The sequence below is a fragment of the Triticum urartu genome, chromosome 7 (assembly GCF_003073215.2).
Source record: "Triticum urartu cultivar G1812 chromosome 7, Tu2.1, whole genome shotgun sequence".
NCBI classification, from domain to species: Eukaryota; Viridiplantae; Streptophyta; class Magnoliopsida; order Poales; family Poaceae; genus Triticum; species Triticum urartu.
This window is the reverse complement of record NC_053028.1, coordinates 509,342,164-509,356,957: the sequence shown is the minus strand read 5'-3', so window position 1 is coordinate 509,356,957 and position 14,794 is coordinate 509,342,164.

Genomic DNA, 14,794 nt, shown 5'->3' with positions numbered 1-14,794 from the left:
GAGAGAGATAAATAGCCCACCCCCTACAACCATAAACGGTTGGCTGCTCAGAGTTAAGTACGGCTTTTGTCGTTTGAGAGCAACCCACCTCGAAGCCTTTGAGAGAGAATTCCTTGCGAGGATAAAGCCCTAACCACCCAGAGCCAAAGAGTGTTAGGCATCACTTAAGTCTTCTTGTCTGTGTGATCTGAAGACTTATTACACTTGAGGACTGTGAATCCTCCAGCCGGTTAGGCGTCGCGTTCTGAGCATCCAAGAGTCATTGTGGATCGCCGTGAACGAAGTCTGTGAAGGTTTGGAAGTTTACCTTGAAGACTTACCAGAGTGATTGGGCGAGGTCTGTGTGACCTTAGCTCAAGGGGAATACGGTGAGGACTAAGTGTTTTGAGCTGCGTGCTCAGGACTAAGTGTCCGGGACTGAGTGTCCTCAGGTTTAAATACCTATCCGCCCTAACCAGACGTACAACTGTCACAGCAGTTGGAACTGGTCTACCAAACCTTTGTCTTCGTCACGCACACTGGTTCTATCCTTCTCATCTCTTTATTTACGGGTTGGCTCTTGTAAAGTCAGTGCCTATTTGCTTTATCTATTTGTCTTCACTGTGTACCTGATCCTTACTGCCTAGCTACTATTAGTCAGTGTGGTTTCACTTCATTGAATGCTTGACTATTGTCTGTCTAGTGTAGTCTATCTTCCGCTGCATGATGAAATAGGTTTCATTTCTATCGTTTGTCTTCGAAACTCCATGTTTTGAAGACTTTCATAAAAATCGCCTATTCACCCCCCTCTAGTCGATATAACACACTTTCAATTGGTATCAGAGCAAGGTACTCCCTTGTTCTGTGTGATTTTGGTTTAACCGCCTGGAGTTTTAGTTATGTCGACCACAGGTATGAAGACTGTGTCATGCCCCATCTTTGACGGTCACGAGTATCCCAAGTGGAAGGCCATGATGAAGAAGCGCCTCATGGCAACAAACAGCGAGCTGTGGACCGTCACTGAGATTGGTCTGACCGATCTGTGCAAAATGGCGGAAGCTGATGACATTCGCAAGTACACTCTTCTCAACCTCACGGCGAAGGACGTCATCTGCTCCTGTCTATCTCAAAATCAGTTTAGGAATGTCATGCATCTCGATCATGCAAAGCTCATCTGGGACCGTCTCTCTGAGGTCTATGAGGGTCATCGAACTCGTCATGATCCTCGGTTCGAGGACTTTAAGGAGTCACTCAAAGCGATGAATTCGAACCAGAATCATCATCTTCTGCATCATGCCTTATGGCAAATGATGCTAAGGTAATTGAATGCTATCTATCTGAATCCAGTGATGATGAATCTGGTGATGAATTTGGACCCAGCTATGCAAAACTTGCTTCCCTTGTCACTAAACAACAGAAAGCTATGGAACATATTCAAAAACTGTTAGACAAAAGCGATGACCTATTGGACGCTGAAATGACTCGATCTCAGTCCTTAATTGAAGACATAAAAAATCTTCATATTAAGTATGAGGAACTTGAAAGTCGTCATGAAACGCTCTCAACAACTCATGAAGAACTAGAGAAATTGAGAGCGGCTCATGAAGATCTTCAAAAGGAAAACGAGTCACTTCGCACCGAACATATCAGTTCAGCTCAGGAAGAATTTGAATCACCATGGCTTAAATGCATTGAGCGTGATAACGCCACTTCTGTTGCTGAATGCTCTACTGCTGCTACTGTTGCAATATCTTCAACTGTTGATGTGGAAACTAACTCCTCTGCTGAGGACACCACTGCTATTGCTGATGAGAATGCTAGGTTGAAGACACTTCTTGAAACAGGGATGTACAAAAGTCTCAAAGGGCATCAGACACTATGCGATGTCCTAAAAAGGCAGATCCTGAACCGAAACCCTAGAAAAGAGGGTGTTGGGTTCGTAAGGAAAATGAATGCTGATGGCTCTTACTGGAAACCTGAGCAGTATGCCAAAACCACATGGGTTGCTGCAAAGGAACCTTCAACAGATCCATCCACTCTATATGGCTTCACTTGTGCTGACCCCATTATTATTGATGAATCCTTTGATGCAAACTATAAACTATTTAAGAATCAGAATGGTGAAGTGTTTGCGAGGTACATTGGTACTAACTGCAGGAATGGACCGCCTATGAAGAAGATCTGGGTGCCGAAAAGGTGTTTGGAGAATCTTCCTGTGAATGTCATCATGACACCACAGGTGAAGAAGACAAACCCCAGACCACAGGCTTCATACGGTCCAAAGGCTTCATATAGACAGAGGACTCACCGGAGTCAAACTAACGCAAATGTTTTGCAGGGAAGCCATACTCAGGCCTATGAATATGAGCGCGGTCTATTAAACCGCCATGTTCATAAGACCAAGAAATATTCTGCTTATTCTTATGAGTACTATTGTCCACCTGCAAGACTTTTCGCTAGGCCTCCAAAGCCAAAGTTCTCAGATGCTGCACTTAGACTTATTGCTTCGAAGCCACCCCTGAAGATGTGGGTGGCTAAGAAAGCTTAACTCTCTTTTGCAGGGAAAGGTCTCCAGACGAAAACCAAAATCGTCTGATGCTATTGCTGGGGACCTTAAACATCTTGTAGGGTGCAAGATCAAATGCCCAAATGGTCTTATTATGTACTTTGTTTCTGAATTGCTTGCAACTTGTCCTAACAGTCCTAATCTCGATCTAAGCTTTAATAATCCACTGGTTCGTCAAATGTTTTTGCTTCACAATTCTCTTCGTGAAGCCTATCCCCCTAACTGTACTGTAGGGTACGACACCAGCTGCTTCAGAATGGATTATTGATAGTGGGTGTACAAATCACATGACTGGCAAGCGAAGCCTTCTCATGGACTCAACTTTACGTCCATCAGACAAAACTCACATCACATTTGCCGACACTGGTAAATGCAAGGTATTGGGTCTAGGTAGAGTTGCAATCTCAAAGGATCAACACATGGATAAAGTCATGCTTGTTGAATCCCTTGGTTTCAACTTAACGTCTGTCTCAATGCTTTGTGATTTAAACATGATTGTGATGTTTGGAAAATATCGTTGCCTTGTACTAATGGAATCTGACAAGTCTCTAGTGTTTGAAGGGTATCGAAAAGATGATTTGTATGTTGTAGATTTCTCAGCAGGACCACAACTTGCAGTATGTCTTCTAGCAAAAGCTTCTGAATGCTGGCTCTGGCATCAAAGGCTAGGGCATGCTGGCATGAGGAACCTCCACACTCTTGCAAGGAAGAAGCATGTCATAGGCATCAAGGGCATCAAGTTCAAGAAGGATCACTTATGCGGTGCCTGTGAAGAAGGAAAGATGACGAGGGCCAAGCATCCCTCGAAGACAATCATGACAACGACTCAACCCTTCGAACTTCTACACATGGATCTTTTCGGTCCCACTCATTACTCAACTCTTACTACTACTGCTTGTCTCTATGGCTTCGTCATTGTTGATGATTATTCAAGATATACTTGGGTGCATATAATCCTTTACAAGACTGAAGTGCAGGATGTCTTCAGATGCTTCACCAATCGAGCAATGAACAACTATGGCGCCAAGATAAAGCACATCAGAAGTGATAATGGCACTGAATTCAAGAACACTGGCCTTGATACATATCTTGATACCTTGGGCATCACACATGAATTCTCAGCTCCGTACACGCCACAGCAGAATGGCGTCGTCGAACGCAAGAACAGAACACTTATTGAGATGGCTCGAACGATGCTTGATGAATACAAGACTCCAAGAAAATTCTGGCCTGAAGCCATTGACACTGCATGCCATATCATCAACCGTGTTTATCTTCACAAGCTTCTAAACAAGATATCCTATGAGCTCCTTACTGGCAAGAAACCAAATGTCAGCTACTTCAGAGTATTTGGCGCCAAGTGCTGGATCAAGGATCCACATCACACTTCAAAGTTTGCACCAAAAGCACATGAGGGTTTTATGCTTGGATATGGAAAGGATTCTCACTCCTACAGAGTCTTCAATCTCTTTCATTACAAAGTGGTTGAAACAGTGGATGTGCGCTTCGATGAAACTAACGGCTCACAAAGAGAGCAACTACCAAATGTGCTAGATGAAGTTCCATCCAATGAATCAATCAAACTTATGGGAACTAGAGAAATCATACCTTCTGAAGCTCAACCCGAAGAAGAACTTATCATCTCTGCACCTGATCAACCTGAAGATAATGCTCAGCCTGAAGACAATCCCTCTAACAATGACGATGATCAGCAAGAGCAAAATCTTCGTCCTATACATCCTCGTGTTGCAAATGAAGTGCAAATTGAGAGAATAATCGATAGCATCAATGCACCAGGTCCACTCACTCGTTCAAGGGCAACTCAGCTAGCAAATTTCTGTGGGCACTTCGCATTCGTCTCAATAACAGAACCCAAGAAAGTTGAAGAAGCCTTCATGGAACCTGAATGGATTCAAGCTATGCAAGAAGAGCTTCAACAGTTTGAGCTGAATAATGTATGGGAACTAGTTAAGCGTCCTGATCCTCGGAAGCACAATATAATAGGCACCAAATGGATATATTGCAACAAGCAAGATGAGCATGGTCAAGTTGTCAGAAACAAAGCTCGTCTCGTAGCTCAAGGATACACTCAAGTTGAAGGGATTGACTTCGATGAAACATTTGCTCCTGTGGCTAGACTTGAAGCCATACGCATACTGCTGGCCTATGCAAATCATCACAACATACTTCTATATCAAATGGATGTGAAGAGCGCTTTTCTCAATGGCAAGATTGAAGAATAAGTGTATGTTGCACAACCACCTGGCTTTGAAGATCCAAAACATCCTGACATGGTATACAAGCTCAACAAGGCACTGTATGGCCACAAACAAGCCCCTCGGGCTTGGTATGACACACTCAAAGACTTCCTAAAGAGCAAAGGCTTCAAACCTGGTTCCCTCGACCCCACTCTCTTCACGAAGACATATGATGGTGAACGGTTTGTGTGCCAAATATATGTGGATGACATTATCTTCGACTGCACCAATCAGAAATACAGTGAAGAGTTTGGATATATGATGCAAGAGCAACATCAGTTGTCCATGATGGGTGAGCTGAAGTTCTTCCTTGCAACGGCATCTTTATATCTCAAGAGAAGTATCTCAAAGATTGCCCGAAGAAGTTTGGTATGCAAGACTGCAAAGGTTTCACAATGCCAATGCCAGCCAAACATCATCTGGGTCCCGACGACAATGGTAAAGAGTTTGACCAAAAGGTATACCGCTCCATGATTGGTTCTTTTCTTTATCTATGTGCATCTAGGCCAGATATTATGCTTAGTGTTTGCATGTGTGCTCGATTCCAAGAGGCACCAAAGGAATCGCATCACTTAGCTGTGAAGCGAATTCTTCGATATTTGGCTTACACCCCAACTCTAGGATTATGGTATCCAAAGGGCTCAGAGTTTGATCTGGTTGGTTTCTCGGATGCTGATTATGCTGGTGACAAGGTGGATCGCAAGTCTACATCAGGCACATGTCATTTTCTGGGACGATCACTTGTATGTTGGTCTTTAAAGAAGCAGAACTGTGTATCTCTCTCTACTGCTGAATCTAAATACATTGCTGCTGGATCTTGCTGCGCTCAGCTTCTGTGGATGAAGCAAACACTCAAAGACTATGGCATTCATCTGAAGCAAGTGCCACTTTACTGCGATAACGAAAGCGCCATCAAGATTGCCAACAACCCAGTTCAACACTCGAAGACAAAGCACATTGAAATTCATCATCACTTTCTCAGAGATCATGTTGTGAAGGAAGATATTGATATCATACACGTCAACACTGAAGAGCAATTGGCAGATATCTTCACCAAGCCCTTGGATGAGAAGAGATTTTGCAAGTTACGGTGTGAGCTAAATATCTTGGAATCCTCAAATGTCCTGTGATCAGGCACACATCCTAACACTTATGCATATTGACGACTTAGATGTGCAACACACGAAGTAAAGTATATCTTCAATCAATGAAGACATACATTCTAAGTGTGAATACATTAATGTGGAATTTGACTTCAGAGCGCCACGATAATTGTGCGCCGTGTCTGGGTCTAATACTTCCTATACGGTGGGTAACGCCACCACCAAATTCTTCTGTTTGAAGTGTTTTACCCATGGCGTTACATTTGCTATGTCTTCACATTTTGTTTGTCTTCATTCTCAACTTGTCCTCATGATTATCTTCACTATGTTGATTTGATTGTCTTTTTCATATATATAATACATAGTGTTTTGTCCTCTACACATTCACTTATAGCTATGTCTTCTTGTTGAATCTTTTGAACTAAGTGAATGTGATCGGACCCTAACCTTCTCTATGCTTTCTATCTCAAACTCTATCTCTCCAAATCATATGCATTCTATTGAAACTGTCGAATGTCTTCTCTGCGATCCTTGTCAGCAGAAGATACAGAGACAAACATTAAGTCCCGTTTTCAATGCTAATTCCTTCACCTGAAACCCGGAGAAGTGGGAACACCACCCACAATCCAGGCATGCGTGGGAACGTGGAACACCTCTGAAAGTGCGTTATATCGACTAGAGGGGGGGTGAATAGGCGATTTTTATGAAAGTCTTCAAATGTGGAAGTTATGAAGACAAACGATAGAAATAAACCTATTACCCTGCAGCGGAAGGTAGACTACACTAGGCAAGCCATAGTCAAGTATTCAATAGAGTGAAAGCACAATGACTAATAGCAGCAATGTAGTAAGGATCAACGGTGCCGTAAAAAGGAAGTTTTATTTACCACACTAAGAACACTGCTAGACGGAGTGGAAGATGAGGCCGAGCAGTTCGATCTTCCGTGCCCTAACTTGGCGATGGAGGACACCTACGGCGACAGCGGAGAGGACGATGTCCGCAGGTCGGCGTGAAGACGGCGTCGAGAGGTTGCGGCAGCGAAGCGCTTCGTCGCCGGCGTCGTCGAGGGCTAGCGGTGGCGCTAGGGTTCGTGCGAGAGTGGAAGAAGAGATAATGACCGCTGTGAAGTGTGTATTTATAGGTACAGGGGTGGCACTGCGCTATTACACAGGTGCCCCTGGCGATTCGCATCTGAGGAACACGTGGCCATTATGCGGAATTTTGGGGTTTGTTCCACGTCCCACGCACGCCTGGATTGTCGGGTGGTCGTTCCTACTTCTCCGGGTTTCATGTGGAGGAATGAGCATTGAAAACGGACTTAATGGTTGTCTCTGTATCTTCTGCTGACAAGGACGCAGAGAAGACATTCGACAGTTTCAATAGAATGCATATGATTTGGAGAGATAGAATTTGAGATAGAAAGCATAGAGAGGTTAGGGTCCGATCACATTCACTTAGTTCAAAAGATTCAACAAGAAGACATAGCTATAAGTGAATGCTGTAGAGGACAGAACACTAGTATATATATATCTATATAATCAACATAGTGAAGATAATCATGAAGATATGTTGAGATTGAAGCCAAACCAAATGTGAAGACATAGCAAATGTAACGCCATGAGTGAAACACTTCAAACAGAACATTTGGTGGTGGCGTTACCCACCGTATAGGAAGTATTAGACCCAGACACGGCGCACAATTATCGTGGCGCTCCGAAGTCAAATTCCACATTAATGTATTCACACTTAGAATGTATGTCTTCATTGATTGAAGATATACTTTACTTCGTGTGTTGCACATCTAAGTCATCAATATGCATAAGGGTTAGGATGTGTGCCTGATCACAGGACATTTGAGGATTCCAGGATATTTAGCTCACACCGTAACTTGCAAAATCTCTTCTCATCCAAGGGCTTGGTGAAGATATCTGCCAATTGCTCTTCAGTGTTGACGTGTATGATATCAATGTCTTCCTTCACAACATGATCTCTGAGAAAGTGATGACGAATTTCAATGTGCTTTGTCTTCGAGTGCTGAACTGGGTTGTTGGCAATCTTGATGGCGCTTTCGTTGTCACAGTAAAGTGGCACTTGCTTCAGATGAATGCCATAGTCCTTGAGTGTTTGCTTCATCCACAGAAGCTGAGTGCAGCAAGATCCAGCAGCAATATATTAAGATTCAGCAGTGGAGAGAGATACACAGTTCTGCTTCTTTGAAGACCAACATACAAGTGATCGTCCCAGAAAGTGACATGTGCCTGATGTAGACTTGCGATCAACTTTGTCACCAGCATAATCAGCATCCGAGAATCCAACCAGATCAAACTCTGAGCCCTTTGGATACCATAATCCTAGAGTTGGGGTGTGAGCCAAATATCGAAGAATTCGCTTCACAGCTAAGTGATGCGACTCCTTTGGTGCCGCTTGAAATCGAGCACACATGCAAACACTAAGCAGAATATCTGGCCTAGATGCACCATAGATAAAGTAAAGAACCAATCATGGAGCGGTATACCTTTTTGATCGAACTCTTTACCCATTGTCGTCGGGACCCAGATGATGTTTGGCTGGCATTGGTGTGTTGTGAAGCCTTTGCAATCTTGCATACCCAAAACTTCTTTCAGGCAATCTTTGAGATACTTCTCTTGAGATATGAATGCCGTTGCGTTTGTTGTCGTATTGGAAGAACGAGGAAGAACTTCAGCTCCCCCATCATATGGACATCTGATATTGCTCTTGCATCATATATCAAACTCTTCACTGTACTTCTGATTGGTGCAGCCGAAGATAATGTCATCCACATATATTTGGCACACAAACAGCTCACCATCATATGTCCTCGTGAAGAGAGTGGGGTCTAGCTAGGGAACCAGGTATGAAGCCTTTGCTCTTCAGGAAGTATTTGAGTGTGTCATACCAGGCCCGAGGGGCTGTTTGAGGCCATTACAGTGCCTTGTTGAGCTTGTATACCATGTCAGGATGTTTTGGAATCTTCAAAGCCAGGCGGTTGTGCAACATACACTTCTTCTTCAATCTTGCCATTGAGAAAAACACTCTTCACATCCATTTGATATAGAAGTATGTTATGATGATTTGCATAGGCCAGCAGTATGTGTATGACATGCAGTGTCAATGGCTTCAGGCCAGAATTTTCTTGGGGTCTTGTATTCATCTAGCATCGTTCTGGCCATCTCAATGAGTGTTCTGTTCTTGTGTTCGACGACGCCATTCTGCTGTGGCGTGTACGGGGCCGAGAATTCATGTGTGATGCCCAAGGTATCAAGATATGTATCAAGGCCAGTGTTCTTGAATTCAGTGCCATTGTCACTTCTGATGTGCTTTATCTTGGCGCCATAATTGTTCATAGCTCGATTGGCGAAGCGTCTGAAGACATCCTGCACTTCAGTCTTGTAAAGATTATGTGCACCCAAGTATATCTAGAATAATCATCAACAATGACAAAGCCATAGAGACAAGCAGTAGTAGTAAGAGTTGAGTAATGAGTGGGACCGAAAAGATCCATGTGAAGCAGTTCGAAGGGTCGAGTAGTGGTCATGATTGTCTTCGAGGGATGTTTGGCCCTCGTCATCTTTCCTGCCTCACAGGCACCGCATAAGTGATCTTTCTTGAACTTGACGCCCTCAATGCCTATGACATGCTTCTTCTTTGCCAGGGTGTGGAGGTTCCTCATGCCAGCATGCCCAAGCCTCCGAAGCCAGAGCCAGCATTCTGAAGCTTTTGCTAGAAGACATACGGCAAGCTATGGTCCTGCTGAGAAATCTACCACGTACAAATCATCTTTTCGATACCCTTCAAATACTAGAGACTTGTCAGATTCCATTAGAACAAGGCAACGATATTTTCCAAATATTACGATCATGTTTAAATCGCAAAGCATTGAGACAGACATTAAGTTGAAGCCAGGGATTCAACAAGCATGACTTTATCCATGTGTTGATCCCTTGAGATTGCAACTCTACCTAGACCCAATACCTTACTTTTACCAGTGTCAGCAAATGTGATGTGGCTCTTGTCGGATGGACGTAAGGTTGAGTCCATAAGAAGGCTTCTTTTGCCAGTCATGTGATTTGTACACCCACTATCAATAATCCATTCTGAAGACGCTGGTGTTGTACCCTACAGTGCAGTTAGGGGGATAGGCTTCACCAAGAGCATTGTGAAGCAAAAACATTTGACGAACCAGTGGGTTATGAAAGCTTAGATCCAGATTAGGACTAATAGGGAGAGTAGCAAGCGATTCAGGAACGAAGTACATAGTAAGACCATTTCGGGCATTTGATCTTGCGCCCTACAAGATGTTTAAGGTCCCCAGCAATAGCGTCAGACGATTTTGGTTTTCTGCTGGAGACCTTTCCCTGCAAAAGAGAGTTAAGCTTTCTTAGCCACCCACATCTTCAAGGGTGGCTTAGAAGCAATAAGTCTAAGTGCAGCATCTGAGAACTTTGGCTTTGGAGCCCTAGCAAACAGTCTTGCAGGCGGACAATAGTACTCATAAGAATAAGCAGAATAGTTCTTGGTCTTATGAACATGGCGGTTTGATGAACCGCTCTCATATTCATATGCCTGAGTATGGTTTCCCTGCAAAACATTTGCGTTAGTGCGACTCAGGTGAGTCCTCTGTCTGTATGAAGCCTTTGGACCGTATGAAGCCTTTGGTCTGAGGTTTGTCTTCTTCACGTGAGGTGTCATGATGACATTCACAGGAAGATTCTCCAGACACCTTTTCGGAACCCAGATCTTCTTCATAGGCGGTCCATTCCTGCAGTTAGTACCAATGTACCTGGCAAACACTTCACCATTCTGATTCTTAAACAGTATATAGTTTGCATCAAAGGATTCATCAATGATAATGGGGTTAGCACAAGTGAAGCCAGATAGATTGGATGGATCTGCTGAAGGTTCCTTTGCAGCAACCCACATGGTTTTGGGGTACTGCTCAGGTTTCCAGTAAGAGCCATCAGCATTCATTTTCCTTACGAACCCAACACCCTCTTTCCTCGGGTTTCGGTTCAGAATCTGCTTTTTGAGGACATCACATAGTGTCTGATGCCCTTTAAGACTTTTGTACATCCCTGTTTCAAGCAATGTCTTCAACCTAGCATTCTCATCAGCAATAGCAGTGGTATCCTCAGCAGAGGGGTTAGTTACCACATCAACAGTTGAAGATATTGCAACAGCAGTAGCAGTAGAACATTCAGCAACAGAAGTAGCATTATCACGCTCAATGCATTTAAGACATGGTGGTTCAAATCCTTCCTGAGCGGAACTGATCTGTTTGCGCGAAGTGACTCGTTTTCCTTTTGAAGATCTTCATGAGCCGCTCTCAATTTCTCAAGATCTTGCTTCCTTTGAAGATAATCAATGAAAGCTTTTCTGTTGAGAGAGTTTCATGACGACTTTCAAGTTCCTGATACTTAACGTGAAGATTTTTTATGTCTTCAATTAAGGATTCAGGATCGAGTCATTTCAGCACCTAACAGATCATCGCTTCTGTCTAACAGTTTTTGAATATGTTCCATAGCTTTCTGTTGTTCAGTTGCAATTTTAGCAAGTGTTTTGTAGCTGGGTTTTGAACCACAATCAGAGTCATCATCACTAGATGTTTGATAGTGAGTAGTGCGTGTGTTTACCTTGGCACCGCGTGCCATGAAGCAGTAGGTAGAAGCGGAGTAGTCCTTGTCATTTGCATCGGTGTCGGTGATGAAGTCATTGTCTTCAGTGTTGAAGATGGACTTGGCAACGTATGCTGTAGCCAGACTTGCGATGCCAGAATCGGACTCCTCCTCAGACTCCACCTCCGCCTCCTCAGAAGCGGACTCCTCCTCTGAATCCATTTCCTTGCCAACAAACGACACGTGCCTTGCAGATGAGCTCTTCTTGTGTGATGAAGACTTTGAGGAAGACTTGGAAGAAGACTTTGAGTATTTCTTCTTCTTCTTGTCGTCAGAGTCATATTCCTTGCTCTTCTTCTTCTTTTTGTTCTCATTGTCCCACTGTGGACACTCAGAGATGAAGTGGCCAGGTTTCTTGCACTTGTGACATGTTTTCTTCTTGTAGTCGTGAGCAGAAGCTTCATCATTCCTTGAGCTTGATCGGGAAGACTTTCTGAAGCCTTTCTTCTTGGTGAATTTTTGGAACTTCTTCACAAGCATAGCAAGTTCTTTCCAATGTCTTCAGGATCATCCGCAACTGCTGTCAGATTCTTCTTCAGATGAGGAGACAGCTTTTGCCTTCAAGGCACGAGTTCGCCCATAGTTTGGACCGTAGATATCTCTTTTCTCAGAAAGCTGAAACTCATGTGTGTTGAGCCTCTCAAGTATGTCAGACGGATCGAGTGTCTTGAAATCAGGACGTTCTTGAATCATCAGGGCTAGGGTGTCAAACGAACTATCAAGTGATCTCAGTAGTGTCTTGACGACTTCATGTTTGGTGATCTCAGTAGCGCCGAGGGCTTGAAGCTCATTTGTGATGTCAGTGAGTCGGTCAAATGTGAGTTGGACATTCTCATTGTCATTTCGCTTGAAGCGGTTGAAGAGGTTGCGAAGGACACTGATTCTCTGATCTCTCTGGGTTGAGATGCCTTCATTGACCTTGGAGAGCCAGTCCCAGACCAGCTTAGATGTTTCCAAAGCACTCACACGGCCATACTGTCCTTTGGTCAGATGACCACAGATGATATTCTTGGCAGTAGAGTCCAGTTGAACGAATTTCTTGACATCAGCAGCAGTGACACCTTCTCCAGCCTTGGGAACGCGTTCTCGACGACATACCATAGGTCGACGTTGATGCAAGATGCATTGCGTCATGTCTTCCAGTAGGGATATTCGAGTCATCGTTCAGATGGCTACGCAGCCATCTTATTCGTAGCAGCTAGTGTGGGTCGTTGAAGTTTTCACTTACGAGGACGGGGACGCAGACCTGGAGATACGTGGATGATTTAATCCTATTTTCCCTAGCAGTCGACCTAGCTAAACTCCGTGTTCACGAATCACACATTAATGGATATGGAGACCTGTTGCTCACCTGCTATGAAGTGCAGAACAGTGAAGTTAATCGACTAGAGGAGGGGTGAAGTAGGCGATTTTATGCAGTCCTTCAATTAACGTGGAATGTTATGAAGGACAAACAATTAGAAATAACACCTATTTCCCTCCTACATGCAGCGGATAAGGTCATAGCATAGGCAAGCCATAGTCAAGTATTCAATAGAGTGAAAGCACAATGACTATATAGCATGAATGAGTAAGGATCAGGTAGGAAGATATTATGAAGCCAGACAGAACACGCAGTCACTCAGTGAAGACAAAAGATAGTGCAGGCATACAATGACTTCACAAGGAGTAACAGTAAGTAAAGGAAGGGAAGATGAAACCAGTGACTCGTTGAAGACAATGATTTGTTGGACCAGTTCCAGTTGCTGTGACAACTGTACGTCTGGTTAGTTGGGGCGGCTAGGTATTTAAACCTTAGGACACATAGTCCCGGACACCCAGTCCTGAACACGCAGCTCAGGACACCCAGTCCTCACCGTATTCCCTTGAGCTAAGGTCACACAGACCTCGCCCAATCACTCTGGTAAGTCTTCAAGGTAGACTCCCAAACCTTCACAGACTTCGTTCACCGGGCAATCCACAATGTCTCTTGGATGCTCAGAACGCGACGCCTAACCGGCTGGAGGATGCACAGTCCTCAAGTGTAATAAGTCTTCAGATCACACAGACAAGAAGACTTAAGTGATGCCCAATTCTCTTTGGCTCTGGGTGGTTAGGGCTTTATCCTCGCAAGGAATTCTCTCTCAAAGGCTTCGAGGTGGGTTGCTCTCAAACGACAAAAGCCGTATCTCAATCTGAGCAGCCACGTTTATGGTTGTAGGGGGTGGGCTATTTATAGCCACTTGGCAACCCGACCTGATTTGTCCGAAATGACCCTGGGTCACTAAGGAACTGACACGTGTTCCAACGGTCAGATTTCAAACTCACACGGCAACTTTACTTGGGCTACAAGCAAAGCTGACTTGTCCGACTCTGGACAAGATTCGCTCTCATAGTCTTCACTCGAAGACATAGGTTTTTTGGTTAGGCATCACTTCAGTCATTCTGACTGGTTCTCTTGGACCCCACTTAACAGTACGGTGGTTCCTATGACTCAACACAAAAGAAGAGAACTACGAAAGATCTAAGTCTTCGAGCTCCATAGGCTTCATGGTGTCTTCTCTTGTCATAGTCTTCAATGTGAATATCTTCATATACCACCTTTGACTTCAATGTCTTCATACATTTTTAGGGGTCATCTCTGGTAGGAAAACCGAATCAATGAGGGACTTCTACCTGTGTTATCCTGCAATTCTCACAAACACATTAGTCCCTCAACTAGGTTTGTCGTCAATACTCCAAAACCAACTAGGGGTGGCACTAGATGCACTTACATCTGTTATAATAACTAGTGTTTAATCTTCTTCTTGTCATAGTCTTCAATGTGAATATCTTCATATACCACCTTTGACTTCAATGTCTTCATACATTTTTAGGGGTCATCTCTGGTAGGAAAAACCGAATCAATGAGGGACTTCTACCTGTGTTATCCTGCAATTCTCACAAACACATTAGTCCCTCAACTAGGTTTGTCGTCAATACTCCAAAACCAACTAGGGGTGGCACTAGATGCACTTACAATCTCCCCTTTTTGGTGATTGATGACAAACTAGTTGAAGTTTTCAACGGGGAATATATGTGAAATTGTAAAGGATAGGGAATTGTCTTCATAAGTTGCAAGGGCTCCCCCTGAAGATGTGCATATAAGTAATTTGCTTTTGGAATGCAAATGCACATGGCAGGTTGTACTTGTGGAGATCCTCTTCAACTTATGAT